The sequence below is a fragment of the Henckelia pumila genome, chromosome 4 (genome assembly GCF_033568475.1).
Source record: "Henckelia pumila isolate YLH828 chromosome 4, ASM3356847v2, whole genome shotgun sequence".
NCBI classification, from domain to species: domain Eukaryota; kingdom Viridiplantae; phylum Streptophyta; class Magnoliopsida; order Lamiales; family Gesneriaceae; genus Henckelia; species Henckelia pumila.
The window spans coordinates 112,985,194-113,011,063 of record NC_133123.1 but is presented as its reverse complement, the minus strand read 5'-3'; the positions used below and the strand labels follow the sequence as shown (position 1 = coordinate 113,011,063).

Genomic DNA, 25,870 nt, shown 5'->3' with positions numbered 1-25,870 from the left:
CGAAAGCTTCAGCCTGCTCACGTGAAGCTCTTCTGGATACCCACAGCGCGTATCTCGGTCTAAGAGACAGAGAAGCTCAAATTCAAACCCAGAGATGGTCTTTGGGGGCATTTTCCCGTAGGGCACGCTGGGACCCACCGAAGTGGCCCGCGTCACCCAGATCGCACGTTCACGTCGTGTGATTCAGTTTATTGCATCTTTTCTATCCGCGGATTGGACTGAAAGAGTCGAAAATAGGACGGAGAGGAATCGGAAGAACAAGATGTACGAGTAAGAAAAAAAGAAACTAATAAAAAAAGGGGTGCAACACGAGAACATCCCAGGGGGTCACCCATCCTAGTACTGCTCTTACCCAAGCACGCATAACTTCAGAGTTCTGATTGGATCCGGTGCATTAGTGCTGCTATGATCGCATCCAACAGTGAATGAATTCTTTATTTTTTTATCTCTCGAATTGCGGATCGCTAGAACAGGAGCTGCAGTTTCAAACGGACATAACTTTCGATCAACTGAGAGTTACTGGACCTTCAGCCTGCTCACGCGAAGCTCCACTCAATAACTATAGTGCGTATCTCGGTTAAAGAGATGGAGACGCTCAAATTCCAAAACGAAGATGGTCTTTCGGGGCATTTTTCCCGTATGTCGCGTTGGGACACACCGAAGCGGCCCGCGTCACCAAGATCGCACGTTCACATCGTATGATTCAGTCTATTGCATCTTTTCTATCCGTGGATTGGACTGAAAGTGTCGGAAATAGGACGGCGAGAAATCGAAAGAACAAGAAGTACGAGTAAGAAAAAAAGAAATTAATGAAAAAAGGGGTGCAACACGAGGACTTCCCAGGGGGTCACCCATCCTAGTACTGCTCTCGCCTAGGAGTGCTTAACTTCGAAGTTTTTATGGAATCCGGTGTATTAGTGCTGGTATGATCGCACCTAATAGTGAATGAATTTTTTATTGTTTTGTCTCTCGAATTGCGGATCGGTGGAACAGGAGCTGCAGTTTCAAACGGACATAACTTTTGATCGGCTAAGAGTTACGGGAGCTTCAGCCTGCTTACACGAAGCTCCTCTCGATACCTACAGCAAGTATCTCGGTCTAAGAGACGGAGAAGCTCAAATTATAACCCGAAGATGGTCTTTCGGGGTATTTTTCCCGTAGGGCGCGCTGGGACTCACCGAAGCGGCCCGCGTCCCTTAGATCGCACGTTCACGTCGTGTGATTAAGTCTATTACATTTTTCTATCCGCGAATTGGACTTAAAGAGTCGGATATAGGACGACGAGGAATCGGAAAAATAAGAAGTACAAGTAAGAAAAAAAGAAATTAAAGAAAAAGGGGTGCAAAACGAAGACTTCCCTGGAGATCACCCATCCTAGTGCTGCTCTCGCCCAAGCACGCTTAACTTTGGAGTTCTTATGGGATCTGGTGCATTAATGCTGGTATGATAACACCCAACAGTGAATGAATTCTTTATTGTTTTGTCTCTCGAATTGCGGATCGGAGGAACAGGAGCTGCAGTTTTAAACGGACATAACTTTCGTTCTGCTAAGAGTTATGGGAGCTTCAGCTTGCTCACGCGAAACTTTTCTCGATACCTACAGCGCGTATCTCGGTCTAAGAGACGGAGAAGATCAAATTCAAACCCAGAGATTGCCTTTGGGGGCATTTTTCCCGTAGGGCATGCTGGGACCCACCAAAGTGGCCCGCATCACCCAGATCGCACGTTCACGTCCTGTGATTCAGTCTATTACATCTTTTCTATCTGCGGATTGGACTGAAAGAGTCGGAAATAGGATGGAGAGGAATCGGAAGAACAAGATGTACGAGTAAGAAAAAAAGAAACTAATAAAAAAAGGGGTTCAACACGAGGACTTCCCAGGGGGTCACCCATCCTAGTACTGATCTTGCCCAAACACGCATAACTTAGGAATTCTGATGGGATTCGGTGCATTAGTGCTGGTATGATCGCACCCAACAGTGAATGAATTCTTTATTTTTTTGTCTCTCGAATTGCGGATCGGAGGAACAGGAGCTGCAGTTTCAAACGGACATAAGTTTCGATCGGCTGAGAGTTACTGGAGCTTTAGCCTGCTCACGCGAAGCTCCACTCGATACCTATAGTGCGTATCTCGGTTAAAGAGACGGAGATGCTCAAATTCCAAAACGGGGATGGTCTTTCGGGGCATTTTTCCCGTATGCGCGCTAAGACCCACCGAAGAAGCCCGCGTCACCCAGATCGCACGTTCACATCGTATGATTCAGTCTATTGCATCTTTTATATCCGCGGATTGGACTAAAGAGTCGGAAATAGGACGGCGAGGAATCAAAAGAACTAGAAGTACGAGTAAGAAAAAAAGAAAATTAATGAAAAAAGGGGTGCAACACGAGGTCTTCCCAGGGGGTCACCCATCCTAGTACTGCTCTCGCCCAAGCACGCTTAACTTCGTAGTTCTAATGGGATCCGATGCATTAGTGCTGGTATGATCGCACTAAATAGTGAATGAATTCTTTATTATTTTTCTCTCGAATTGCGGATCGGAGGAACAAGAGCTGCAGTTTCAAATGGACATAACTTTCGATCGCTAAGAGTTACGCGAGCTTCAGCCTGCTCACGTGATGCTCCCCTCGATACCTACAGCAAGTATCTCGGTCTTAGAAACAGAGACGCTCAAATTGCAACCCGAAGATGGTCTTTCGGGGCGTTTTTCCCGTAGGGCGCACTAGGACCCACCGAAGCGGTCCGCGTCACCCAGATCGCACGTCCACGTCGTGTGATTAAGTCTATTGCATATTTTCTATCCGCGGATTGGAATGAAAGAGTCGGAAATAGGATGGCAAGGAATCGGAAAAACAAGAAGTACGAGTAAGAAAAAAAAAATTAATGAAAAAGGGGTGCAACACGAGGACTTCCCAGGGGGTCACCCATCCTACTACAACTCTCGCCCAAGCGCGTTTAACTTCGGAGTTTTGATGGGATCCGGTGCATTAGTGCTGGTATGATCGCACCCAATAGTGAATGAATTCTTTATTGTTTTGCCTCTCGATTTGCGGATCGGAGGAACAGGAGCTGCAGTTTCAAACGGACATAACTTTCGATCTGCTGAGAGTTACAGGAGCTTCATCCTGCTCACGCGAAGCTCTTCTCGATACCTACAGCGCGTATCTCGGTCTAAAGACGGAGAAGCTCAAATTCAAACCTGAAGATGGTCTTTGGGGGAATTTTTCCCGTAGGGCGCGCTGGGATCCACCTAAGTGGCCCGCGTCACCCAGATCGCACGTTCACGTCGTGTGATTTAGTCTATTGCATCTTTTCTATCCGCGAATTGGACTTGAAATATTCGGAAATAGGACGGAGAGGAATCGAAAGATCAAGATGTACGAGTAAAAAAAAAGAAACTAATAAAAAAAGGGGTGCAACACGAGGACTTCCCAGGGGGTCAACCATCCTAGTAATGCTCTTGCCCAGGCACGCATAACTTCGAAGTTCTGATGGGATCCGGTGCACTAGTGCTGATATGATCGCACCCAACAGTGAATAAATTCTTTATTTTTTTGTCTCTCGAATTGCGGATCAGAACTTTCGATCGGTTGAGAGTTACTGGAGCTTCAGCCTGGTCACGCGAAGCTCCACTCGATACCTATAGTTCGTATATCAGTTAAAGAGACGGAGACGCTCAAATTCCAAAATGGAGATGGTCTTCCGGGGCATTTTTCCCATCTGTCGCGCTGGGACCCACCAAAGCGGCGCGCATCACCCAGATCGCACGTTCACATTGTATGATTCAGTCTATTGCATCTTTTTTATCCGCGGATTGGACTGAAAGAGTCGGAAATAGAGCGGCGAGGAATCGAAAGATCAAGAAGTACGAGTAAGAAAAAATTAAATTAATGAAAAAAGAACAACACAAGGACTTCCCAAGGGGTCACCCATCCTAGTACAGCTCTCGCCCAAGCGCGCTTAGCTTTAGAGTTCTAATGGGATCTAGTGCATTAGTGAAATATGATCGCACCAATCAATGAATGAATTCTTTATTGTTTTGTCTCTCGAATTGCGGATCGGAGGAACAGGAGCTGTAGTTTCAAACGGACATAACTTTCGATCGGCTAAGAGTTACGGGAGCTTCAGCCTGCTCACGCGAAGCTCCTCTCGATACCTACAGCAAGTATCTCGGTCTTAGAGACGGAGATGCTCAAATTATAATCCGGAGATGGTCTTTCGGGGCGTTTTTCCCATAAGGCGCACTGGGACCCAACAAAGCGGCTCGCGTCACCTAGATCGCACGTTCACGTCGTGTGATTAAGTCTATTGCATTTTTCTATCCGCGGATTGGACTGAAAAAGTCGGAAATAGGACGGCGAGGAATCGTAAAAACAAGAAGTACGAGTAAAAAAAAAAAGAAATTAATGAAAAAGGGATGCAACACAAGGACTTCACAGGAGGTCACCCATCCAAGTATTGCCCTCGCCCAAGCACGCTTAACTTCGGAGTTCTGATGGGATCCGGTGCATTAGTGCTGGTATGATCGCAGCCAACAGTGAATGAATTTTTTATTTTTTTGTCTCTCGAATTGCGGATCAGAGGAACAGGAGCTGCAGTTTCAAACGGACATAACTTTCGATCTGCTAAGAGTTACGGGAGCTTCAGCTTGCTCACGCGAAGCTCTTCTCGATACCTTCAGCGTGTATCTCGGTCTAAGAGACGGAGAAGCTCAAATTCAAACCCGGAGATTGTATTTGGGGGCATTTTTCCCGTAGGGAGTGCTGGGACCCACCGAAATGGCTCACGTCACCTAGATCGCATGTTCACGTCCTGTTATTCGGTCTATTGCATCTTTACTATCCGCGAATTGGACTGAAAGAGTCGGAAATAGGACGGAGAGGAATCGGAAGAACAAGATGTACGAGTAAGAAAAAAAGAAACTAATAAAAAAAGGGGTGCAACACGAGGACATCCCAGGGGGTCACCCATCCTAGTACTGCTCTTGCCCAAGCACGCATAACTTTGGAGTTTTGTTGGTCCGGTGCATTAGTGCTGGTATGATCGCACCCAACAGTGAATGAATTCTTTATTTTTTTGTCTCTCGAATTGCGGATCGGAGGAACAGGAGCTGCAGTTTCAAATGGACATAACTTTCGATCGGCTGAGAGTTACTGGAGCTTCAGCCTGCTCACGCGAAACTCCACTCGATACCTATAGTACGTATCTCGGTTAAAGAGACAGAGACGCTCAAATTCCAAAATAGAGAAGGTCTTTCGGGGCATTTTTCCCGTATGTCGCGCTGAAACCCACCGAAGCAGCCCTCGTCACCCAGGTCGCACGTTCACATCATATGATTCAGTCTATTGCATCTTTTCAATCCGTGGATTGGACTGAAAGAGTCGTAAATAGGAATGCGAGGAATCGAAAGAACAAGAAGTACGAGTAAGAAAAAAAGAAATTAATAAAAAAGAGATGCAACACGAGGACTTCCCAGGGGGTCACCAATCCTAGTACTGCTCTCGCCCAAGCACGCTTAACTTCGGAGTTCTGATTGGATTCGGTGCATTAGTGCTGGTATGATCGCACCTAACAGTGAATGAATTTTTTTTTCTCGAATTGCGGATCAGAGGAATAGGAGCTGCAGTTTCAAACGTTCATAACTTTCGATCGGCTAAGAGTTACGGGAGCTTCAGCCTACTCACGCGAAGCTCCTCTCGATACCTACAGCAAGTATCTCGGTCAAAGAGACGGAGACGCTCAAATTACATCCCGAAGATGGTCTTTTGAGGCGTTTTTCCCGTAGAGCGCGCTGGGACCCACCTAAGCGGCAGCGTCACCCAGATCGCACGTTCACGTCATGTAAGAGTCGGAAATAGGACTGCGAGGAATCGAAAAAACAAGAAGTACGAGTAAGAAAAAAAGAAATTAATGAAAAAAGGGTAACACAAGGACTTCCCAAGGGGTCACCCATCCTAGTACTGCTCTCCCCCAAGCACGCTTAACTTTGGAGTTCTAATGGAATCCGGTGCAGTAGTGCTGGTATGATAGCACCCAACAGTGAATGAATTCTTTATTGTTTTGTCGCTCGAATTGCGGATCGGAGGAACAGGAGCTGCAGTTTCAAACGGACATAACTTTCGATCTGTTGAGAGTTACGGGAGCTTCAGCCTACTCACGCGAAGCTCTTCACGATACCTACAACGCGTATCTCGATCTAAGAGACGGAGAAGCTCAAATTCAAACCCGGAGATGGTCTTTGGGGGCATTTTTCCCGTAGGGCGTGCTGGGATCCACCGAAGTGGCATGCGTCACCCAGATCTCACGTTCACATCGTTTTATTCAGTCTATTGCATCTTTTCTATTCGCGGATTGGACTGAAAGAGTCGGAAATAGGAAGGAGAGGAATCGGAAGAACAAGATGTACGAGTAAGAAAAAAAGAAACTAATAAAAAAAGGGGTGCAACACGAGGACTTCCCAGGGGTCACCCATCCTCGTACTGCTCTCGCCCAAGCACGCTTAGCTCTGGAGTTCTGATGGAATCCGTTGAATTAGTGCTGGTATGATCGCATCCAACAATGAATGAATTCTTTATTGTTTTGTTTCTCGAATTGCGGATTGGAGGAACAGGAGCTGTAGTTTCAAACGGACATAAATTTCGATCGGCTGAGAGTTAAGAAAGCTTCAGCATGCTCATGGGAAGCTCCTCTCGATACCTAGAGCGCGCATCTTGGTCCAAGAGATGGAGACGCTCAAATTCCAACTCGAAGATGTTCTTTTGGGGTGTTTTTCCCGTAGGGCACGTTGGGACCCACTGAAACGGCCCGCATCACCCAGATCGCACGTTCATGTCATGTGTTTCAGTCTATTGCATTTTTTCTATCCGCGGATTGGACTCAAAGAGTCGGAAATAGGACGACGAGGAATCGAAAGAACAAGAAGTACGAGTAAGAAAAAAAGAAATTAATGAAAAAGGGGTGTAACACGAGGACTTCCAAGGGGTCACCAATCCTAGTACTGCTCTTGCCCAAGCACGCATAACTTCGGAGTTCTGATGGGATCTGGTGCATTAGTGCTGGTATGATCGCACCCAACAGTGAATGAATTCTTTATTTTTTTGTCTCTCGAATTGCGTATCGAAGGAACAGGAGCTGCAGTTTCAAATGGACATAACTTTCAATCGGCTAAGAGTTACGGGAGCTTCAGCCTGCTCACGCGAAGCTCCTCTCGATACCTACAACAAGTATCTCGGTGTAAGAGATGGAAACGCTCAAATTACAACCCGGAGATGGTTTTTCGGGGCGTTTTTCCCCTAGGGCACACTGGGACCCACCGAAGCGGCCCGCGTCACCCAGATCGCACGTTCACATCGTGTGATTAAGTCTATTGCATCTTTTCTATCCGCGGATTGGACTGAAGGAGTCGGAAATATGACGGCGAGGAAACGGAAAAACAAGAAGTACGAGTAAGAAAAAAAAAATTAATGAAAAAAGGGTGCAACACGAGGACTTCCTAGGGGGTCACCCATCCTAGTACTGCTCTCGCCCAAGCGCGCTTAACTTCGGAGTTCTTATGGAATCCGGTGCATTAGTGCTGGTATGATCGCACCCAACAGTCAATGAATCCTTTATTGTTTTGTCTCTCGAATTGCGGATCGGAGGAACAGGAGTTGCAGTTTCAAACGGACATAACTTTCGATCTGCTGAGAGTTACGGGAGCTTCAGCCTGCTCACGCGAAGCTCTTCTCGATACCTACAGCGCGTATCTCGGTCTAAGAGACGGAGAAGCTCAAATTCAAACCCGGAGATGGTCTTTGGGGGCATTATTCCCGTAGGGCGCGCTGGGACCCACCGAAGTGGCCCGCATCACCCAGATCGCACGTTAAAGTCGTGTGATTCAGTCTATTGCATATTTTCTATCCTCGGATTGGACTGAAAGAGTCGGAAATAGGACGGAGAGGAATCGGAAGAACAAGATGTACGAGTAAGAAAAAAAGAAACTAATAAAAAAAGGGTTGCAACACGAGGACTTCTCAGGGGGTCACCCATCCTAGTACTACTCTTGCCCAAGCACGCATAACTTCGGAGTTCTTATGGGATCCGGTGCATTAGTGATGGTATGATCGCACCCAACAGTGAATGAATTCTTTCTTTTTTAGTATCTCGAATTGCGGATCAGAGGAACAGGAGCTGCGGTTTCAAACGGACATAACTTTCGATTGGCTGAGAGTTACTGGAGCTTTAGCCTGCTCACGCAAAGCTCCACTCGATACCTATAGTGAATATCTCGGTTAAAGAGACGGAGACGCTCAAATTCCAAAACAGAGATGGTCTTTCGGGGCATTTTTCCAGTATGTCGTGCTGGGACCCACCGAAGCGGCCCGCATCACCAAGATCGCACGTTCACATCGTATGATTCAGTCTATTGCATCTTTTCTATACGCGGATTGGACTGAAAGAGTCGGAAATAGAACGGCGAGGAATCGAAAGAACAAGAAGTACGAGTAAGAAAAAAAGAAATTAATGAAAAAAGGGGTGCAACACGAGAACTTCCAAGGGGTAACCCATCCTAGAACTGCTCTCGCCCAAGCACTCTTAACTTCGAAGTTTTGATGGGATCCGGTGAATTAGTGCTAGTATGATCGCACCCAACAGTGAATAAATTCTTTATTGTTTTATCTCTCGAATTGCGGATCGGAGGAACAGGAGCTGAAGTTTCAAACGGACATAACTTTTGATCGGCTAAGAGTTACGGGAGCTTCAGCCTGCTCACGCGAAGCTCCTCTCGATACCTACAGCAAGTATCTCGGTCTAAGAGACAGAGATGCTCAAATTACAACCCGGAGATGGTTTTTGGGGCGTTTTTCCCATAGGGCGTGCTTAAACCCACCGAAGCGGCCCGCGTCACCCAGATTGCATGTTCACGTCATGTGATTAAGTCTTTTGCATCTTTTATATCCGCGGATTGCATTGAAAGAGTTGGAAATAGGACGGCGAGGAATCGGAAAAACAAGAAATACGAGTAAGAAAAAAAGAAATTAATGAAAAAGGGGTGCAACACGAGGACTCCTAGTACTGGTCTCGCCCAACCACGCTTAACTTTGGAGTTCTGATGGGATCGGTGCATTAGTGCCGGTATGATCGCACCTAACAGTGAATGAATTTTATTGTTTTGTCTCTCAAATTGCGGATCGGAGGAACAGGAGCTGCAGTTTCAAACGGACATAACTTTCGATCTGCTGATAGTTAAGGGAGCTTCAGCCTTCTCACGCAAATCTCCTCTCGATACCTACAGCGCGCATCTCGTTAAAGAGACGGAGACTCTCAAATTCCAACTTGAAGATGGTCTTTCGGTGCATTTTTCCCGTAAGGCATGCTGAGACCCACCGAAGCGGCCCGCATCACCCTGATCGCACGTTCACGTCCTGAGATTCAGTCTATTGCATCTTTTCTATCCGTGGATTAGACTGAAAGAGACGGAAATAGGACAACGAGGAATCGAAAGAAAAAGAAGGAAAAGTAAAAAAAAAAAGAATTTAATGAAAAAGGGCTGCAACACGAGGACTTCCAAAAGGGTCACCCATCCTAGTATTGCTCTCGCCCAAGCACGTTTAACTTTGGAATTCTGATGGGATCCGGTGCATTAGTGCTGGTATGATCGCACCCAATGAATGAATTCTTTATTGTATTGTCTCTCGAATTGCGGATCGTAGAAACAAGTGCTGCACTTTCAAACGGACATAACTTTCGATCGGCTGAGAGTTACGGGAGTTTCAGCCTGCTCACGAGAAGCTCCTCTCGATACCTACAGCGCTTAAACCCACCGAAGCGACCGGCATCATCCAGATTGCACGTTCACATTGTATGATTCAGTGTATTGCATCTTTTATATCCACGGATTGGACCGAAAGAGTCGGAAATAGGACGATAAGGAATCGGAAGAACAAGAAGTACGAGTAAGAAAAAAAAAATTAATGAAGAAGGGGTGCAACACAAGGACTTCCCAAGGGGTCGCCCATCCTAGTACTGCTCTCGCCCAAGCATGCTTAACTTAGGAGTTCTGATGGGATCCGGTTTATTAGTGCTGGTATGATCGCACCCAACAGTGAATGAATTCTTTATTTTTTTGTCTCTCGAATTGCGGATCGGAGGAACAAGAGCTGCAGTTTCAAACGGACATAACTTTCGATCGACTGAGAGTTACGGGAGCTTCAGCCTGCTCACGCGAAGCTCCTATCGATATCTACATCGCGTATCTCGGTCTAAGAGACAGAGACTCTCAAATTCCAACCCGAAGATGGTCTTTCGGGGCTTTTTTCCCGTAGGGCATGCTGGGACCCACCGAAGCAGCCCGCGTCACCCAGATCGCACGTTCACGTCGTGTGATTCAGTGTATTGCATCTTTTTTATCCGCGGATTGAACTGAAAGAGTCGAAAAAAGGACGACGAGGAATCGGAAGAACAAGAAGTATGAGTAAGAAAAAAAGAAATTAATGAAAAAGTGGTGAACACGAGGACTAACCAGGGGGTCACCCATCCTTGTACTGCTCTCGCCCAAGCACGCTTAACTGTGGAGTTTTGATGGGATCTGGTGCATTAGTGCTGGTATGATAGCACCCAAAAGTGAATGAATCCTTTATTGTTTTCTCTCTCGAATTGCGGATCGGAGGAACAGGTGCAGCACTTTCAAAAGAACATAATTTTCAATCGGCTGAGAGTTACGGGAGCTTCAACATGCTCACGCGAAGCTCGTCTCTATACCTACAGTGCACATCTCGGTCTAAGAGATGGAGACACTCAAATTCCAACCCGAAAATGGTCTTTCGGGGCGTTTTTCCCGTAGGACGGGCTGAGACCCACCAAAGCGGCCCGCGTCACCAAGATCGCACGTTCATGTCGTGTGTTTTAGTCTATTGCATCTTTTCTATCCGTGGATTGGACTCAAAGAGTCGGAAATAGGACGGCAAGGAATCGGAAGAACAAGAAGTACGAGTAAGAAAAAAAAGAAATTAATGAAAAAGTGGTGCAACACGAGGACTTCCCAGGGGGTCACCCATCCTAGTACTGCTCTCGCCCAAGAACGCTTAACAACGGAGTTCTAATGGGATTCGGTGCATTAGTGCTGGTATGATAGCACCCAAAATTGAATGAATTCTTTATTGTTTTGTCACTCGAATTGCCGATCGGAGGAACAGGTGCTACACTTTCAAAAGGACATAACTTTCGATCGGCTGAGAGTTACGGGAGCTTCAGCCTGCTCATGCGAAGCTCCTCTCTATAACTACAGCGCGCATCTCGGTCTATGACACGGAGACACTCAAATTCCAACCCGAAGATGGTCTTTCGGGGCGTTTTTCCCGTAGGACACGCTGGGACCCACCGAAGCGACCCGCGTCACCCAAATCGCACGTTCACGTCGTGTGATTCAGTGTATTGCATCTTTTCTATCCGCGAATTGGACTGAAAGAGTCGAAAATAGGACGGCGAGGAATCGGAAGAACAAGAAGTATGAGTAAGAAAATAAGAAATTAATGAAAAAGGGGTGCAACACGAGGACTTCCCAGGGGGTCACCCATCCTAGTACTGCTCTCGCCCAAGCATGCTTAGCTGCGGAGTTCTGATGGGATCCGGTGCATTAGTTCTGGTATGATAGCACCCAATAGTGAATGAATTCTTTATTGTTTTGTCTCTCGAATTGCGAATCGGAGAAACAGGCGCTGCACTTTCAAACGAACATAATTTTCAATCGACTGAGAGTTACAGGAGCTTTCAGCCTCCTCACGCGAGCTCCTCTCTATACCTACAGCGCGCATCTCTGTCTAAGAGACAGAGATGCTCAAATTCCAACCCGGAGATGGTCTTTTGGGGCATTTTCCCGTTCGACGCGCTGGGACCCACCAAAACGGCCCGCGTCACCCAGATCGCACGTTCACGTCGTGTGATTTAGTGTATTGCATCTTTTTTATCCGCGGATTGGACTGAAAGAGTCAGAAATAGGACGACGAGGAATCGGAAGAACAGGAAGTACGAGTAAGAAAAAAAGAAATTAATGAAAAAAGGGTGCAACACGAGGACTTCCCAGGGGGTCACCCATCCTAGTACTGCTCTCGCCCAAGCACACTTATCTACGGAGTTCTGATGGGATCCGGTGCATTAGTGCTGGTATGATCACACCCAACAGTGAACGAATTCTTTATTGTTTTGTCTCTCGAATTGCGGATCGGAGGAACAGGAGCTGCAGTTTCAAACGGACATAACTTTCGATCGGCTAAGAGTTACGGGAGTTTCAGCCTGCTCACGCGAAACTCCTCTCGATACCTACAGCAAGTATCTTGGTCTAAGAGACGGAGACGCTCAAATTACAACCCGGAGATGGTATTTCGGGTTGTTTTTCCCATAGGGCATGCTAGGACCCACCGAAGCGGCCCGCGTCACCCAGATCGCACGTTCACGTTGTGTGATTAAGTCTATTGCATCTTTTCTATCCGCGGATTGGACTGAAAGATTCGGAAATAGGACGGCGAGAAATCGGAAAAACATGAAGTACGAGTAAGAAAAAAAGAAATTAATGAAAAAGGGGTGCAACACGAGGGCTTCCCAAGGGGTCACCCATCCCAGTACCGCTCTCGCCCAAGCACGCTTAACTGCAGAGTTCTGATGGGATCCGATGCATTAGTGCTGGAATGATAACACCCAACAGTGAAAGAATTCTTTATTGTTTTGTCTCTCGAATTGCGGAATGGAGGAACAGGCGCTGCACTTTCAAACAAACATAACTTTCGATCGGCTAAGAGTGACTACGGGAGCTTCAGCCTGCTCACGCGAAGCTCCTCTCTTTACCTACAGCGCGCATTTCGGTCTAAGAGACGAAGACGCTCAAATTCAAACCCGGAGATGGTTTTTCGGGGCGTTTTTCCCGTAGGGAATGCTGGGACCCACCAAAGCGGCCCGTGTCACCCAGATCGCCCGTTCACGTCATGTGATTCAGTGTATTGCATTTTTTTATTCGCGGATTGGACTAAAAGAGTCGGAAATAGGATGACGAGGAATCGGAAGAACAAGAAGTACGAGTAAGAAAAAAAGAAATTAATGAAAAAGGGGTGCAACACGAGGACTTCCCAGGGGGTCACCCATCCTAGTACTGCTCTCGCCCAAGCACGCTTAGCTGCGGAGTTCTGATGATATCCGGTGCATTAATGCTGATATGATCGCACCCAAAAATGAATGAATTCTTTATTTTTTTGTCTCTCGAATTGCGGATTGGAGGAACAGGAGCTGCAGTTTCAAACGGACATAACTTTCTATCGGCTAGGAGTTAAGGGAGTTTCAGCCTGGTCACGCGAAACTCCTCTTGATACCTACAGCAAGTATCTCGGTCTAAGAGACGGAGACGCTCAAATTACAACCCGAAGATGGTCTTTCGGGTTGTTTCTCCCGTAGGGTGCGCTGGGACCCACAGAAGCGGCCCGCGTCACCCAGATCGCACGTTCACGTCGTGTGATTTAGTCTATTTCATCTTTTCTATCCACGGATTGGACTGAAAGATTCGGAAATAGGACGGCGAGGAATCGGAAAAAAAAGAAGTACGAGTAAGAAAAAAAGAAATTAATGAAAAAGGGGTGCAACACGAGGACTTCCCAAGGGGTCACCCATCCCAGTAATGCTCTTGCCCAAGCACACTTAACTGCGAAGTTCTAACGGGATCCGATGCATTAGTGCTGGTATGATAGCACCCAAAAGTGAAAGAATTCTTTATTATTTTGTTTCTCGAATTGCGGAATGGAGGAACAGGCGCTGTACTTTCAAACGAAAATAACTTTCGATCGGCTAAGAGTTACTACGGGAGCTTCAGCCTGCTCACGCGAAGCTCATCTCTATACCTACAGCGCGCATTTCAGTCTAAGAGACGGAGACACTCAAATTCAAACCCGAAGATGGTTTTTCGGGGCGTTTTTCCCGTAGAGCGCTGGTACCCACCAAAGCAGCCCGCGTCACCCTGATTGCACGTTCACGTCGTGTGTTTCAGTCTATTGCATCTTTTCTATCCGTGGATTGGACTCAAAGAGTCGAAAATAGGACGGCGAGGAATCGAAAGAGCAAGAAGTACGAGTATGAAAAATAGAAATTAATAAAAAAGGAGTGCAACACAAGGACTTCCCAAGAGGTCAGCCATCCTAGTACTGCTCTCGCCCAAGCACGTTTAACCCCGGAGTTCTGATGGGATCTGGTGCATTAGTGGTGGTATGATCGCACCCAACATTGAATGAATTCTTTATTGTTTTGTCTCTTGAATTGCGGATCGGAGGAACATGATCTGCAGTTTCAAACGGACATAACTTTCGATCGGCTGAGAGTTACGGGAGCTTCAGCCTGTTCACGCGAAGCTCCTCTCGATACCTACAGCAATTATCTCGGTCTAAGAGACGGAGACAAATCAAATTCCAACCCGAAGATGGTCTTTCGGGGTGTTTTTTTAAGTAGGGTGCGCTGGGACCCACCGAGGCAGCCCGTATCACCCAGATCGCACGTTCACGTCATGTGATTCAGTGTATTGCATCGTTTCTATCCGCGGATTGGACTGAAAGAGTCGGAAATAGGACGGCGAGGAATCGGAAGAACAAGAAGTACGAATAAGGAAAAAAAAATTAATTAAAAAGGGGTGCAACAAGACTTCCCAGGGGGTCACCCATCCTAGTACAGCTCTCACCCAAGCACGCTTAACTGCGGAGTTTTGATGGGATCCGGTGCATTAGTGCTGTTATGATAGCACCGAACAATGAATGAATTCTTTATTATTTTGTCTCTCGAATTGCGGATCGGAGGAACATGAGTTGCAGTTTCAAACGGACATAACTTTCGATCTGCTGGGAGTTAAAGGAGCTTCAGCTTGCTAACACGAATCTCTTCTCGATACCTACAGTGCGTATCTCTGTCTAAGAGACGGAGAAGCTCAAATTCAAACCCGGAGATTGTCTTTGGGGGAATTTTTCCCGTAGGGCGCGCTGGGACCCGCCGAAGTGCCCGCGTCACCCAGATCGCACGTTCACGTCCTGTGATTAAGTCTATTGCATCTTTTCTATCCGCGGATTGGACTGAAAAAGTCAGAAATAAGACGGAGAGGAATCAGAAGAACAAGATGTACGAGTAAGAAAAAAAGAAACTAATAAAAAAAGAGGTGCAACACGAGAACTTCCCAGGGGGTGGGTCACCCATCCTAGTACTGCTCTTGCCCAAGCACGCATAACTTCGGAGTTCTGATGGGATCCAGTGCATTAGTGCTGGTATGATCTCACCCAACATAAATGAATTCTTTTTTTCTTGTCTCTCGAATTGCGGATCGGAGGAACAGGAGCTGCAGTTTCAAACGGACATAACTTTCGATCGGCTGAGAGTTACTGAAGCTTCAGTCTGCTCACACGAAGCTCCACTAGATACCTATAGTCCGTATCTCGGTTAAAGAGATGGAGACGCTCAAATTCCAAAATGAATATGGTCTTTCGGGGCATTTTTCTCGTATGTCGCGCTGGGACCCACCGAAGCGACCCTCGTCACCCAGATCGCACGTTCACATCGTATGATTCAGTCTATTGCATCTTTTCTATCCGCGTATTGGACTAAAAGAGTCGGAAATAGGACGGCGAGAAATCTAAAGAACTAGAAGTACGAGTAAGAAAAAAAGAAATTAATGAAAAAAGGGGTGCAACACGAGGACTTCCTAGGGGGTCACCCATCCTAGTACTGCTCTCGCCCAAGCACGCTTAACTTCGTAGTTCTGATGGGATCCGGTGCATTAGTGCTGGTATGATCGCACCCAACAGTGAATGAATTCTTTATTTTTTTGTCTCTCGAATTGCGGATCAGAGGAACAGGAGCTGCAGTTTCAAACAGACATAACTTTCGATTGGCTAAGAGTTACGGGAGTTTCAGCCTGCTCACGCGAAACTCCTCTCGATACCTACAGCAAGTATCTCGGTTAAAGAGACGGAGACACTCAAATTACAACTCGGAGATGGTCTTTCGGGGCGTTTTTCCTGTAGGGCGCGCTGGGACCCATCGAAGCGGCCCGCGTCACCCAGATCGCACGTTCACGTCGTGTGATTAGGTCTAATTGCATATTTTCTATCCACGTATTGGACTGAAAGAGTCAGAAATAGGACGGTGAGAAATCGGAAAAACAAGAAGTACGAGTAAGAAAAAAAGAGATTAATGAAAAAGGGATGCAACACGAGGACTTCCAAGGGGGTCACCCATCCTAGTACTGCTCTCGCCAAAGCACGCTTAACTTCGGAGTTTTGATGGGATCCGGAGAATTAGTGCTAGTATGATCGCACCCAACAGTGAATGAATTCTTTATTGTTTTGTCTCTCGAATTGCGGATCGGAGGAACAGGAGCTGCAGTTTTAAACGGACATAACTTTCGATCTGCTGAGAGTTACGGGAGCTTCAGTCTACTCACGCGAAACTCTTCTCGATACCTACAGCGCGTATCTCGGTCTAAGAGACGGAGAAGCTCAAATTTAAACCCGGAGATGGTCTTTGGGGCATTTTTCCCGTAGGGCGCGCTGGGACCCACGGAAGTGGCCCGCGTCACCCAGATCGCACGTTCACGTCGTGTGATTCATTCCATTGCATCTTTTCTATCTGTGGATTGGACTGAAAGAGCCGGAAATAGGACGGAGAGGAATCGGAAGAACAAGATGTACGAGTAAGAAAAAAAGAAACTAATAAAAAAAGAGGTGCAACACGAGGACTTTCCAAGGGGTCACCCATCCTGGTACTGCTCTTGCCCAAGCACGCATAACTTTTGAGTTCTGATGGGATCCGGTGCATTAGTGCTGGTATGATCCGCCCAACAGTGAATGAATTCTTTATTTTTTTGTCTCTAGAATTGCGGATCGGAGGAACAGGAGCTGCAGTTTCAAACGGACATAACATTTGATCGGCTGAGAGTTACTGGAGCTTCAGCCTACTTACGTGAAGCTCCACTCGATACCTATAGTGCGTATCTCGGTTAAAGAGACAGAGACGCTCAAATTCCAAAACGGAGATGGTCTTTCGGGGCATTTTTCTCGTATGTCACGCTGGGACCCACCCAAGTGGCCCGCGTCACCCAAATCGCACGTTCACATCGTATGATTCAGTCTATTGCATCTTTTCTATCCGCAGATTGGACTGAAAGAGTCGGAAATAGGACGGCGAGGAATCAAAAGAACAAGAAGTACGAGTAAGAAAAAAAGAATTTAATGAAAAAAGGGGTGCAACACGAGGACTTTTCAGGGGGTCACCCACTCTAGTACTGCTCTCGCCCAAGCACGCTTAACTTTGGATCGGCTAAGAGTTACGGGAGCTTCAGCCTGCTCACGCGAAACTCCTCTCGATACCTACACCAAGTATCTCAGTCTAAGAGATGGAGACGCTCAAATTACAACCCGGAGATGGTCTTTTGGGGCGTTTTTCCCGTAGGGGGCGCTGGGACCCACCGAAGCGGCCCGCGTCACCAAATCGCATGTTCACGTCGTGTGATTAAATCTAATTGCATCTTTTCTATCCGCGGATTGGACTGAAAGAGTCAGAAATAGGACGGCGAGGAATCGGAAAACAAGAAGTACGAGTAAAAAAAATGAAATTAATGAAAAAGGGGTGCAACACGAGGACTTCCCAGGGGGTCACCCATCCTAGTATTGATCTTGCCCAAGCACGCTTAACTTCGTAGTTCTGATGGGATCCTGGTATGATCACACCCAACAGTGAATGAATTCTTTATTGTTTTGTCTCTCGAATTGCGGATCTGAGCAACAGGAGCTGCAGTTTCAAATGGACATAACTTTCGATCTGCTCAGAGTTACGGGAGCTTCAGCCGACTCACGCAAAGCTCATCTCAATACCTACAGCGCGTATCTCGGTCTAAGAGATGGAGAAGCTCAAATTCAAACCCGGAGATGGTCTTTGGGGGCATTTTTCTCGTAGGGCGCGCTGGGACCCACTGAAGTGACCCGCGTCACCCAGATCGCACGTTCACGTCATGTGATTCAGTATATTGCATCTTTTCTATCCGCGGATTGGATTGAAAGAGTCGGAAATAGGACGGAGAGGAATCAGAAGAACAAGATGTACGAGTAAGAAAAAAAGAAACTAATAAAAAAGGGGTGAAACACGATGACTTCCCAGGGGGTCACCCATCCTAGTACTGCTCTTTCCCAAGCACGCATAACTTCGGAGTTCTGATAGGATCCGGTGCATTAGTGCTGGTATGATCGCACCCAATAGTGAATGAATTCTTTATTTTTTGTCTCTCGAATTGCGGATCGGAGGAACAGGAGCGGCAGTTTCAAACGTACATAACTTTCGATCGGCTGAGAGTTACTGGAGCTTCAGCCTACTCACGCGAAGCTCCACTCGATACCTATAGTGCGTATCTCGGTTAAAGAGACGAAGACGCTCAAATTCCAAAATGGAGATGGTCTTTCGGGAAATTTTTCCCTTATGTCGCGCTGGGACCCATCGAAGCGGCCCGCGTCACCCAGATCGCACGTTCAAAAAAGAAGTATGATTCAGTCTATTGCATCTTTTCTATCCGCGGATTGGACTGAAAGAGTCGGAAATAGGACGGCGAGAAATCGAGATAACAAGAAGTACGAGTAAGAAAAAAAGAAATTAATGAAAAATGGGGTGCAACACGAGGACTTCCCAGGGGATCACCCATCCTAGTACTGCTCTCGCCCAAGCACGCTTAACTTCGGAGTTCTCTCTCGCCCAGGCACGCTTAACTTCGGAGTTCTGATGGGATCCGGTGCATTAGTGCTGGTATGATCGCACCCAACAGTGAATGAATTCTTTATTGTTTTGTCTCTCGAATTGCGGATCGGAGGAGCAGGAGTTGCAGTTTCAAACGGACATAACTTTCGATCGGCTAAGAGTTACGGGAGCTTCAGCCTGCTCATGCGAAGCTCCTCTCGATACCTACAGCTAGTATCTCGGTCTAAGAGACGGAGACGCTCAAATTACAACCCGAAGATGGTCTTTCGTGGCGTTTTTCCCGTAGGGCGAGCTGGGACCCACCGAAGCCGCCCGCGTCACCCAGATCGCACGTTCACGTCATGTGATTAAGTTTATTGCATATTTTCTATCCGCGGATTGGACTGAAAGAGTCGAAAATAGGACGGCGAGGAATCGGAAAAACAAGAAGTACGAGTAAGAAAAAAGAAATTAATTTAAAAAGGGTGCAACACGTGGACTTCCCAAGGGGTCACCCATTCTAGTACTGCTCTCGCCCAAGCACGCTTAACTTCGGAGTTCTGATTGGATCCGATGCATTAGTGCTGGTATGATCGCACCCAACAGTGAATGAATTCTTTATTTTTTTGTCTCTCGAATTGCGGATCGGAGGAGCAGGAGTTGCAGTTTCAAACGGACATAACTTTCGATCGGCTAAGAGTTACGGGAGCTTCAGCCTGCTCATGCGAAGCTCCTCTCGATACCTACAGCTAGTATCTCGGTCTAAGAGACGGAGACGCTTAAATTACAACCCGGAGATGGTCTTTTGTGGTGTTTTTCCCGTAGGGTGCGCTGGGACCCACCGAAGCGGCCCGCGTCACTCAGATCGCACGTTCACATCGTGTGATTAAGTCTATTGCATCTTTTCTATCCGCGGATTGGACTGAAAGAGTCGGAAATAGGACGGCGAGGAATCGGAAAAACAAGAAGTACGAGTAAGAAAAAAAGAAATTAATGATAAAAGGGTGCAACACGAGGACTTCCCAAGGGGTCACCCATTCTAGTACTGCTCTCGCCCAAGCACGCTTAACTTCGGAGTTCTGATGGGATCCGGTGCATTAGTGCTGGTATGATTGCACCCAACAGTGAATGAATTCTTTATTGTTTTGTCTCTCGAATTGCGGATCGGAGGAATAGGAGCTGCAGTTTCAAACGGACATAACTTTCGATATGCTGAGAGTTACGGGAGCTTCAACCTGCTCATGCGAAGCTCTTCTCGATACCTACAGCGCGTATCTTAATCTAAGAGACAGAGAAGCTCAAATTCAAACCCGGAGATGGTCTTTGGGGGCATTTTTCTCGTAGGGCGCGCTAGGACCCACCGAAGTGGCCCGTGTCACCAAGATCGCACGTTCACGTCTTGTGATTCAGTCTATTGCATCTTTTCTATCCGCGGATTGGACTGAAAGAGTCGGAAATAGGACGGAGAGGAATTTGAAGAACAAGGTGTACGAGTAAGAAAAAAAAAACTAATAAAAAAAGGGGTGCAACACGAGGACTTCCCAGGGGGTCATCCATCCTAGTACTGCTCTTGCCCAAGCACGCATAACTTCGGAGTTTTGATGGGATCCGGTGCATAAGTGCTGGTATGATCGCACCCAGCAGTGAATGAATTCTTTATTTTTTTGTGTCTCGAATTGCGGATCGGAGGACAGGAGCTGCAGTTTCAAGCGGACATAACTTTCGATCGGCTGAGAGTTACTGAAGCTTCAGCCTGCTCACGCGAAGCTCCACTCGATACCTATAGTGCGTATCTCGGTTAAAGAGACGGAGATGCTCAAATTCCAAAACGGAGATGGTCTTTCGGGGCATTTTCCCGTATGTCGCGCTGGGACCCACCAAAGCGGCCCGCGTCACCCAGATCGCACGTTCACATCGTATGATTCAGTCTATTGCATCTTTTCTATCCGCGGATTTGACTGAAAGAGTCAAAAATAGGACGACCAGGAATCGAAAGAACAAGAAGTATGAGTAAGAAAAAAAAATTAATGAAAAATGGGGTGCAACACGAGGACTTCCCAGGGGTCACCCATCCTAGTACTGCTCTCGCCCAGGCACGCTTGACTTCGGAGTTCTTATAGGATCCGATGCATTAGTACTGGTATGATTGCACCCAACAATGAATGAATTCTTTATTGTTTTGTCTCTCGAATTGCGGATCGGAGGAACAGGAGCTGCAGTTTCAAACGGACATAACTTTCGATCGGCTAAGAGTTACGCGAGCTTCAACCTGCTCACGCGAAGCTCCGCTTGATACCTACAGCAAGTATCTCGCTCTAAGAGACGGAGATGCTCAAATTACAACACGAAGATGGTATTTTGTGGCGTTTTTCCAGTAGTGCGCGCTGGGACCCACCGAAGCGGCCCGCGTCACCCAGATCGCACGTTCACATCCTGTGATTAAGTTTATTGCATCTTTTCTATCCGCGGATTGGACTGAAAGAGTCGGAAATAGGACGACGAGAAATCGGAAAAACAAGAATTACGAGTAAGAAAAAAAGAAATTAATGAAAAAGGGGTGCAACACGAGGACTTACCAGGGGGTCACCCATCCTAGTACTACTCTCGCCCATGCGCACTTAACTTCGGAGTTCTGATGGAATCCGGTGCATTAGTGCTGGTATTATTGCACCCAACAGTGAATGGATGTTTTATTCTTTTGTCTCTCGAATTGCGGATCGGAGGAACAGGGGCTGTAGTTTCAAACGGACATAACTTTCGATCTGTTGAGAGTTACGGGAGTTTCAGCCTGCTCACGCGAAGCTCTTCTCGATACCTACAGCGCGTATCTCGGTTTAAGAGATGGAGAAATTCAAATTCAAACCCGGAGATGGTCTTTGGGGGCATTTTTCCCGTAGGGCGCGCTGGGACCCACCGAAGTGGCCCGCGTCACCCAGATCGCACGTTCACATCGTGTGATTCAGTCTATTGCATCTTTTCTATCCGCGGATTGGAGTGAAAGAGTTGGAAATATGACGGAGAGGAATCGGAAGAACAAGATGTACGAGTAAGAAAAAAAAACTAATAAAAAAAGGGGTGCAACACGAGGACTTCCCAGGGGGTCACCCATCCTAGTACTGCTCTTGCCCAAGCACGCATAACTTTGGAGTTCTGATGGGATCCGGTGCATTAGTGCTGGTATGATCGCACCTAAAAGTAAATGAATTCTTTATTTTTTTGTCTCTCGAATTGCGGATCAGAGGAACAGAAGCTGCACTTTCAAACGGACATAACTTTCGATCGGCTGAGAGTTACTGGAGCTTCAGCCTGCTCACGCGAAGCTCCACTCGATACCTATAGTGCGTATATTGGTTAAAGAGACGGAGACGTTCAAATTCCAAAACGGAGATGGTGTTTCGGGGCATTTTTCCCATATGTCGTGCTGGGACCCACCAAAGCGGCCCGCGTCACCTAGATTGCACACGTTCACATCGTATGATTCAGTCTATTGCATCTTTTTTATCCGCGGATTGGACTGAAAGAGTCGGAAATAGGACGGAGAGGAATCGAAAGAACAAGAAGTACGAGTAAGAAAAAAAGAAATTAATAAAAAAAGGGGTGCAACACGAGGACTTCCCAAGGGGTCATCCATCCTAGTACTGCTCTCGCCCAAGCACGCTTAACTTCGGAGTTCTGATGGGATCCGGTGCATTAGTGCTGGTATGATCGCACCCAACAGTAAATGAATTCTTTATTGTTTTGTTTCTCGAATTGCGGATCAGAGGAAGAGGAGCTGCAGTTTCAAACGGACATAACTTTCGATCGGCTAAGAGTTACGGGAGCTTCAGCCTGCTCACGCGAAGCTCCTCTCAATACCTAAAGCAATTATCTCGGTCTTAGAGACGGAGACGCTCAAATTACAATCCGGAGATGGTCTTTCGTGGCGTTTTTCCCGTAGGGCGCGCTGGGACCCACCGAAGCAGCCCGCGTTACCTAGATCGCACGTTCATGTCGTGTGATTAAGTCTATTGCATTTTTTCTATCCGCGTATTGGACTGAAAGAGTCGGAAATAGGACGACGAGGAATAGGAAAAACAAGAAGTACGAGTAAGAAAAAAAGAAAAAGGGGTGCAACACGAGGACTTCCCAGAAGGTCACCCATCTTGGTACTTCTCTCGCCAAGCACGCTTAATTTCGGAGTTCTGATGGGATCCGGTGCATTAGTGCTGGTATGATTGCACCCAACAGTAAATGAATTCTTTATTGTTTTGTCTCTCGAATTGCAGATCTGAGGAATAGGAGCTGCAGTTTCAAACGGACATAAATTTTGATCTGCTGAGAGTTACGGGTTCTTCAGCTTGCTCACGCGAAGCTGTTCTCGATACCTACAGCGCGTATCTCGGTCTAAGAGACGGAGAAGCTCAAATTCAAACCCGAAGAATGTCTTTGGGGGCATTTTACCTGTAGGACGCGCTGGGACCCACCGAAATGGCCCGCGTCACCCAAATCGCACGTTCACATCCTGTGATTCAGTCTATTGCATCTTTTCTATCCGTGGATTGGACTGAAAGAGTCGGAAATAAGACGGAGAGGAATCGGAAGAACAAGATGTACGAGTAAGAAAAAAATAAACTAATAAAAAAATGGTGCAACACGAGGACTTCTCAGGGGGTCACCCATCCTAGTACTGTTCTTGCCCAAGCATGCATAACTTCGGAGTTCTGATGGGATCCGGTACATTAGTGCTGGTATGATCGCACCCAACAGTGAATGAATTCTTTATTTTTTTGTCTCTCGAATTGCGGATCGGAGGAACAGGAGTTGTAGTTTCAAACGGACATAACTTTCGATCTGCTAAGAGTTACGGGAGCTTCAGCCTGCTCATGCGAAGCTCTTCTCCATACTTACAGCGCGTATCTCGGTCTAAGAGATGGAGAAGCTCAAATTCAAACCCGGAGATTGTCTTTGGGGGCATTTTTCCCGTAGGGCGCGCTTGGACCCACCGAAGTGGCCCGCGTCACCCAGATCGCACGTTCACGTCGTGTGATTCAGTCAATTGCATCTTTTTTATCCGCGGATTGGACTGAAAGAGTCGGAAATAGGATGGAGAGGAATCGGAAGAACAAGATGTACGAGTAAGAAAAAAAGAAACTAATAAAAAAAGGGGTGCAACACGAGGACTTTCCAGGGGGTCACCCATCCTAGTACTGTTCTTTCCCAAGCACGCATAACTTCGGAGTTCTGATGGGATCCGGTGCATTAGGGCTGATATGATCGCACCCAACAGTGAATGAATTCATTATTTTTTTGTCTCTCGAATTGCGGATCAGAGGAATAGGAGCTGCAGTTTCAAACGGACATAACTTTCGATCGGCTAAGAGTTACTGGAGCTTCAGCCTGCTCACACGAAGCTCCACTCGATACATATAGTGCGTATATCGGTTAAAGAGACGGAGACGCTCAAATTCCAAAATGGAGATGGTCTTTCGGGGCATTTTTCCCGTATGTCACGCTGGGACCCACCAAAGCAGCCCGCGTCACCCAGATCGCACGTTCACATCGTATGATTCAGTCTATTGCATCTTTTCTATCCGCGAATTGAACTGAAAGAGTCGGAAAATAGGACGGCGAGGAATCGAAAGAACAAGAAGTACGAGTAAGAAAAAAAGAAATTAATGAAAAAAGGGGTGGAACACGAGGACTTCCCAAGGGGTCACCCATCCTAGTACTCCTCTTGCCCAAGCACGCTTAACTTCGGAGTTCTGATGGGATCCGGTGCATTAGTGCTGGTATGATCGCACCCAACAGTGAATGAATTCTTTATTATTTTTCTCTCGAATTGCGGATCAGAGGAACAGGAGCTGCAGTTTCAAATGGACATAACTTTCGATCTGCTGAGTGTTACGGGAGCTTCAGCCTGCTCACGCGAAGCTCCTCTCGATACCTACAGCAAGTATCTCGGTCTTAGAGACGGAGACACTCAAATTACAACAGAAGATGGTCTTTCGTGGCGTTTTGCCCGTAGGGCGCGCTGGTACCCACCGAAGCGGCCCGCATCATCTAGATCGCACATTCACGTCGTGTGATTAAGTCTATTACATCTTTTCTATCCGCGGATTGGACTGAAAGAGTCGGAAATAGGACGGCGAGGAATCGGAAAATCAAGAAGTATGAGTAAGAAAAAAAAAGAAAAAGGGGTGCAAAAGAGGAATTCCCAGGAGGTCACCCATCCTAGTACTGCTCTCGCCCAAGCACGCATAACTTCGGAGTTCTGATGGGATTCGGTGCATTAGTGCTGGTATGATCTCACCAAATATTCAATGATTTCTTTATTGTTTTGTCTCTCGAATTGTGGATCGGAGGAACAGGAGCTGCAGTTTCAAACGGACATAACTTTCGATCTGCTGAGAGTTACGGGAGCTTCAGCTTGCTCACGCGAAGCTCTTCTCGATACCTACAGCGCGTATCTCGGTCTAAGAGACGGAGAAGCTCAAATTCAAACCCAGAGATTGTATTTGGGGGTATTGTTCCCGTTGGGCGCGCTGGGACCCCCCAAAGTGGCCCGCGTCACCCAGATCGAACGTTCACGTCCTGTGATTCAGTCTATTGCATCTTTTCTATCCGTGGATTGGACTGAAAGAGTCGGAAATAGGACGGAGAGGAATCGTAAGAACAAGATGTACGAGTAATAAAAAAAGAATCTAATAAAAAAAAGGGTGCAACACGAGAACTTCCCAGGGGGTCACCCATCATAGTACTGCTCTTGCCCAAGCACGCATAACTTCGAAGTTCTGATGGGATCCGGTGCATTAGTGCTGGTATGATCGCACCCAACAATGAATGAATTCTTTATTGTTTTTCTCTCGAATTGCGGATCAGAGGAACATGAGCTGCAGTTTCAAACAGACATAACTTTCGATCGGCTAAGAGTTACGGGAGCTTCAACCTGCTCACATGAAGCTCCTCTCGATACCTACAGCAAGTATCACGGTCTAAGAGACGGAGACGCTCAAATTACAACCCCGGAGATGGTCTTTCGTGGCATTTTTCCCGTAGGGCACGCTGGGACCCACCGAAGCAGCCCGCGTCACCCAGATCGCACATTCACGTCGTGTGATTAGGTCTATTGCATTTTATTTATTCCCAAAATTTCATGAAGGTAAACAAAACAAGTCAA

The 25,870-nt window shown here is 46.9% G+C and overlaps 32 non-coding genes and 15 pseudogenes across 32 annotated transcripts; all 47 read right to left on the bottom strand.

Moving 5' to 3' along the window:
- Positions 1–298: 298 nt before the first annotated feature.
- Positions 299–417, bottom strand: LOC140869623 (5S ribosomal RNA; annotated as a pseudogene).
- A 401-nt stretch (positions 418–818) lies between these two features.
- LOC140869462 (5S ribosomal RNA) lies at positions 819–937 on the bottom strand (annotated as a pseudogene).
- Positions 938–1,336: 399 nt separating this feature from the next.
- LOC140869566 (5S ribosomal RNA) lies at positions 1,337–1,455 on the bottom strand (annotated as a pseudogene).
- Positions 1,456–1,856: 401 nt separating this feature from the next.
- Positions 1,857–1,975, bottom strand: LOC140869615 (5S ribosomal RNA; annotated as a pseudogene).
- A 400-nt stretch (positions 1,976–2,375) lies between these two features.
- LOC140868258 (5S ribosomal RNA) lies at positions 2,376–2,494 on the bottom strand. The gene has a single exon (XR_012145684.1). It is a non-coding gene; the product is annotated as a 5S ribosomal RNA (ribosomal RNA).
- A 397-nt stretch (positions 2,495–2,891) lies between these two features.
- On the bottom strand, positions 2,892–3,010 carry LOC140868068 (5S ribosomal RNA). The gene has a single exon (XR_012145503.1). It is a non-coding gene; the product is annotated as a 5S ribosomal RNA (ribosomal RNA).
- A 400-nt stretch (positions 3,011–3,410) lies between these two features.
- On the bottom strand, positions 3,411–3,529 carry LOC140869281 (5S ribosomal RNA). The gene has a single exon (XR_012146661.1). It is a non-coding gene; the product is annotated as a 5S ribosomal RNA (ribosomal RNA).
- A 367-nt stretch (positions 3,530–3,896) lies between these two features.
- LOC140869774 (5S ribosomal RNA) lies at positions 3,897–4,014 on the bottom strand (annotated as a pseudogene).
- Positions 4,015–4,414: 400 nt separating this feature from the next.
- On the bottom strand, positions 4,415–4,533 carry LOC140870304 (5S ribosomal RNA). Its single transcript, XR_012147271.1, has one exon. It is a non-coding gene; the product is annotated as a 5S ribosomal RNA (ribosomal RNA).
- Positions 4,534–4,934: 401 nt separating this feature from the next.
- Positions 4,935–5,051, bottom strand: LOC140869680 (5S ribosomal RNA; annotated as a pseudogene).
- A 400-nt stretch (positions 5,052–5,451) lies between these two features.
- On the bottom strand, positions 5,452–5,570 carry LOC140868571 (5S ribosomal RNA). Its single transcript, XR_012145982.1, has one exon. It is a non-coding gene; the product is annotated as a 5S ribosomal RNA (ribosomal RNA).
- Positions 5,571–5,916: 346 nt separating this feature from the next.
- On the bottom strand, positions 5,917–6,035 carry LOC140869597 (5S ribosomal RNA; annotated as a pseudogene).
- Positions 6,036–6,436: 401 nt separating this feature from the next.
- On the bottom strand, positions 6,437–6,554 carry LOC140869446 (5S ribosomal RNA; annotated as a pseudogene).
- A 400-nt stretch (positions 6,555–6,954) lies between these two features.
- Positions 6,955–7,072, bottom strand: LOC140869398 (5S ribosomal RNA; annotated as a pseudogene).
- A 399-nt stretch (positions 7,073–7,471) lies between these two features.
- LOC140870476 (5S ribosomal RNA) lies at positions 7,472–7,590 on the bottom strand. The gene has a single exon (XR_012147435.1). It is a non-coding gene; the product is annotated as a 5S ribosomal RNA (ribosomal RNA).
- Positions 7,591–7,991: 401 nt separating this feature from the next.
- LOC140868549 (5S ribosomal RNA) lies at positions 7,992–8,110 on the bottom strand. Its single transcript, XR_012145961.1, has one exon. It is a non-coding gene; the product is annotated as a 5S ribosomal RNA (ribosomal RNA).
- Positions 8,111–8,511: 401 nt separating this feature from the next.
- On the bottom strand, positions 8,512–8,629 carry LOC140869264 (5S ribosomal RNA). Its single transcript, XR_012146647.1, has one exon. It is a non-coding gene; the product is annotated as a 5S ribosomal RNA (ribosomal RNA).
- An 897-nt stretch (positions 8,630–9,526) lies between these two features.
- Positions 9,527–9,645, bottom strand: LOC140868836 (5S ribosomal RNA). The gene has a single exon (XR_012146237.1). It is a non-coding gene; the product is annotated as a 5S ribosomal RNA (ribosomal RNA).
- A 316-nt stretch (positions 9,646–9,961) lies between these two features.
- Positions 9,962–10,080, bottom strand: LOC140868417 (5S ribosomal RNA). Its single transcript, XR_012145836.1, has one exon. It is a non-coding gene; the product is annotated as a 5S ribosomal RNA (ribosomal RNA).
- Positions 10,081–10,480: 400 nt separating this feature from the next.
- On the bottom strand, positions 10,481–10,598 carry LOC140869789 (5S ribosomal RNA; annotated as a pseudogene).
- A 401-nt stretch (positions 10,599–10,999) lies between these two features.
- On the bottom strand, positions 11,000–11,118 carry LOC140869042 (5S ribosomal RNA). The gene has a single exon (XR_012146435.1). It is a non-coding gene; the product is annotated as a 5S ribosomal RNA (ribosomal RNA).
- A 400-nt stretch (positions 11,119–11,518) lies between these two features.
- On the bottom strand, positions 11,519–11,637 carry LOC140868006 (5S ribosomal RNA). The gene has a single exon (XR_012145444.1). It is a non-coding gene; the product is annotated as a 5S ribosomal RNA (ribosomal RNA).
- A 399-nt stretch (positions 11,638–12,036) lies between these two features.
- On the bottom strand, positions 12,037–12,155 carry LOC140870079 (5S ribosomal RNA). Its single transcript, XR_012147060.1, has one exon. It is a non-coding gene; the product is annotated as a 5S ribosomal RNA (ribosomal RNA).
- Positions 12,156–12,555: 400 nt separating this feature from the next.
- Positions 12,556–12,674, bottom strand: LOC140868747 (5S ribosomal RNA). The gene has a single exon (XR_012146149.1). It is a non-coding gene; the product is annotated as a 5S ribosomal RNA (ribosomal RNA).
- A 402-nt stretch (positions 12,675–13,076) lies between these two features.
- LOC140868221 (5S ribosomal RNA) lies at positions 13,077–13,195 on the bottom strand. The gene has a single exon (XR_012145648.1). It is a non-coding gene; the product is annotated as a 5S ribosomal RNA (ribosomal RNA).
- A 400-nt stretch (positions 13,196–13,595) lies between these two features.
- Positions 13,596–13,714, bottom strand: LOC140869217 (5S ribosomal RNA). Its single transcript, XR_012146603.1, has one exon. It is a non-coding gene; the product is annotated as a 5S ribosomal RNA (ribosomal RNA).
- A 401-nt stretch (positions 13,715–14,115) lies between these two features.
- Positions 14,116–14,234, bottom strand: LOC140869092 (5S ribosomal RNA). Its single transcript, XR_012146483.1, has one exon. It is a non-coding gene; the product is annotated as a 5S ribosomal RNA (ribosomal RNA).
- A 401-nt stretch (positions 14,235–14,635) lies between these two features.
- On the bottom strand, positions 14,636–14,751 carry LOC140869719 (5S ribosomal RNA; annotated as a pseudogene).
- Positions 14,752–15,151: 400 nt separating this feature from the next.
- LOC140869426 (5S ribosomal RNA) lies at positions 15,152–15,274 on the bottom strand (annotated as a pseudogene).
- Positions 15,275–15,673: 399 nt separating this feature from the next.
- Positions 15,674–15,792, bottom strand: LOC140870160 (5S ribosomal RNA). The gene has a single exon (XR_012147136.1). It is a non-coding gene; the product is annotated as a 5S ribosomal RNA (ribosomal RNA).
- A 401-nt stretch (positions 15,793–16,193) lies between these two features.
- On the bottom strand, positions 16,194–16,312 carry LOC140868634 (5S ribosomal RNA). Its single transcript, XR_012146041.1, has one exon. It is a non-coding gene; the product is annotated as a 5S ribosomal RNA (ribosomal RNA).
- Positions 16,313–16,712: 400 nt separating this feature from the next.
- On the bottom strand, positions 16,713–16,832 carry LOC140869715 (5S ribosomal RNA; annotated as a pseudogene).
- A 1,290-nt stretch (positions 16,833–18,122) lies between these two features.
- LOC140869374 (5S ribosomal RNA) lies at positions 18,123–18,241 on the bottom strand. The gene has a single exon (XR_012146755.1). It is a non-coding gene; the product is annotated as a 5S ribosomal RNA (ribosomal RNA).
- A 404-nt stretch (positions 18,242–18,645) lies between these two features.
- Positions 18,646–18,797, bottom strand: LOC140868182 (5S ribosomal RNA; annotated as a pseudogene).
- Positions 18,798–19,196: 399 nt separating this feature from the next.
- LOC140870436 (5S ribosomal RNA) lies at positions 19,197–19,315 on the bottom strand. The gene has a single exon (XR_012147398.1). It is a non-coding gene; the product is annotated as a 5S ribosomal RNA (ribosomal RNA).
- Positions 19,316–19,715: 400 nt separating this feature from the next.
- LOC140870332 (5S ribosomal RNA) lies at positions 19,716–19,834 on the bottom strand. The gene has a single exon (XR_012147297.1). It is a non-coding gene; the product is annotated as a 5S ribosomal RNA (ribosomal RNA).
- A 400-nt stretch (positions 19,835–20,234) lies between these two features.
- Positions 20,235–20,353, bottom strand: LOC140868524 (5S ribosomal RNA). The gene has a single exon (XR_012145938.1). It is a non-coding gene; the product is annotated as a 5S ribosomal RNA (ribosomal RNA).
- A 397-nt stretch (positions 20,354–20,750) lies between these two features.
- LOC140868778 (5S ribosomal RNA) lies at positions 20,751–20,868 on the bottom strand. The gene has a single exon (XR_012146179.1). It is a non-coding gene; the product is annotated as a 5S ribosomal RNA (ribosomal RNA).
- A 400-nt stretch (positions 20,869–21,268) lies between these two features.
- Positions 21,269–21,387, bottom strand: LOC140868320 (5S ribosomal RNA). The gene has a single exon (XR_012145744.1). It is a non-coding gene; the product is annotated as a 5S ribosomal RNA (ribosomal RNA).
- Positions 21,388–21,786: 399 nt separating this feature from the next.
- On the bottom strand, positions 21,787–21,905 carry LOC140868102 (5S ribosomal RNA). The gene has a single exon (XR_012145536.1). It is a non-coding gene; the product is annotated as a 5S ribosomal RNA (ribosomal RNA).
- A 403-nt stretch (positions 21,906–22,308) lies between these two features.
- Positions 22,309–22,427, bottom strand: LOC140870400 (5S ribosomal RNA). The gene has a single exon (XR_012147364.1). It is a non-coding gene; the product is annotated as a 5S ribosomal RNA (ribosomal RNA).
- Positions 22,428–22,818: 391 nt separating this feature from the next.
- Positions 22,819–22,936, bottom strand: LOC140868292 (5S ribosomal RNA). The gene has a single exon (XR_012145717.1). It is a non-coding gene; the product is annotated as a 5S ribosomal RNA (ribosomal RNA).
- Positions 22,937–23,336: 400 nt separating this feature from the next.
- LOC140868860 (5S ribosomal RNA) lies at positions 23,337–23,455 on the bottom strand. Its single transcript, XR_012146259.1, has one exon. It is a non-coding gene; the product is annotated as a 5S ribosomal RNA (ribosomal RNA).
- A 401-nt stretch (positions 23,456–23,856) lies between these two features.
- LOC140869377 (5S ribosomal RNA) lies at positions 23,857–23,975 on the bottom strand. Its single transcript, XR_012146757.1, has one exon. It is a non-coding gene; the product is annotated as a 5S ribosomal RNA (ribosomal RNA).
- Positions 23,976–24,377: 402 nt separating this feature from the next.
- Positions 24,378–24,496, bottom strand: LOC140870432 (5S ribosomal RNA). Its single transcript, XR_012147394.1, has one exon. It is a non-coding gene; the product is annotated as a 5S ribosomal RNA (ribosomal RNA).
- A 391-nt stretch (positions 24,497–24,887) lies between these two features.
- Positions 24,888–25,005, bottom strand: LOC140869522 (5S ribosomal RNA; annotated as a pseudogene).
- Positions 25,006–25,406: 401 nt separating this feature from the next.
- Positions 25,407–25,525, bottom strand: LOC140867921 (5S ribosomal RNA). Its single transcript, XR_012145361.1, has one exon. It is a non-coding gene; the product is annotated as a 5S ribosomal RNA (ribosomal RNA).
- Positions 25,526–25,870: the final 345 nt, after the last annotated feature.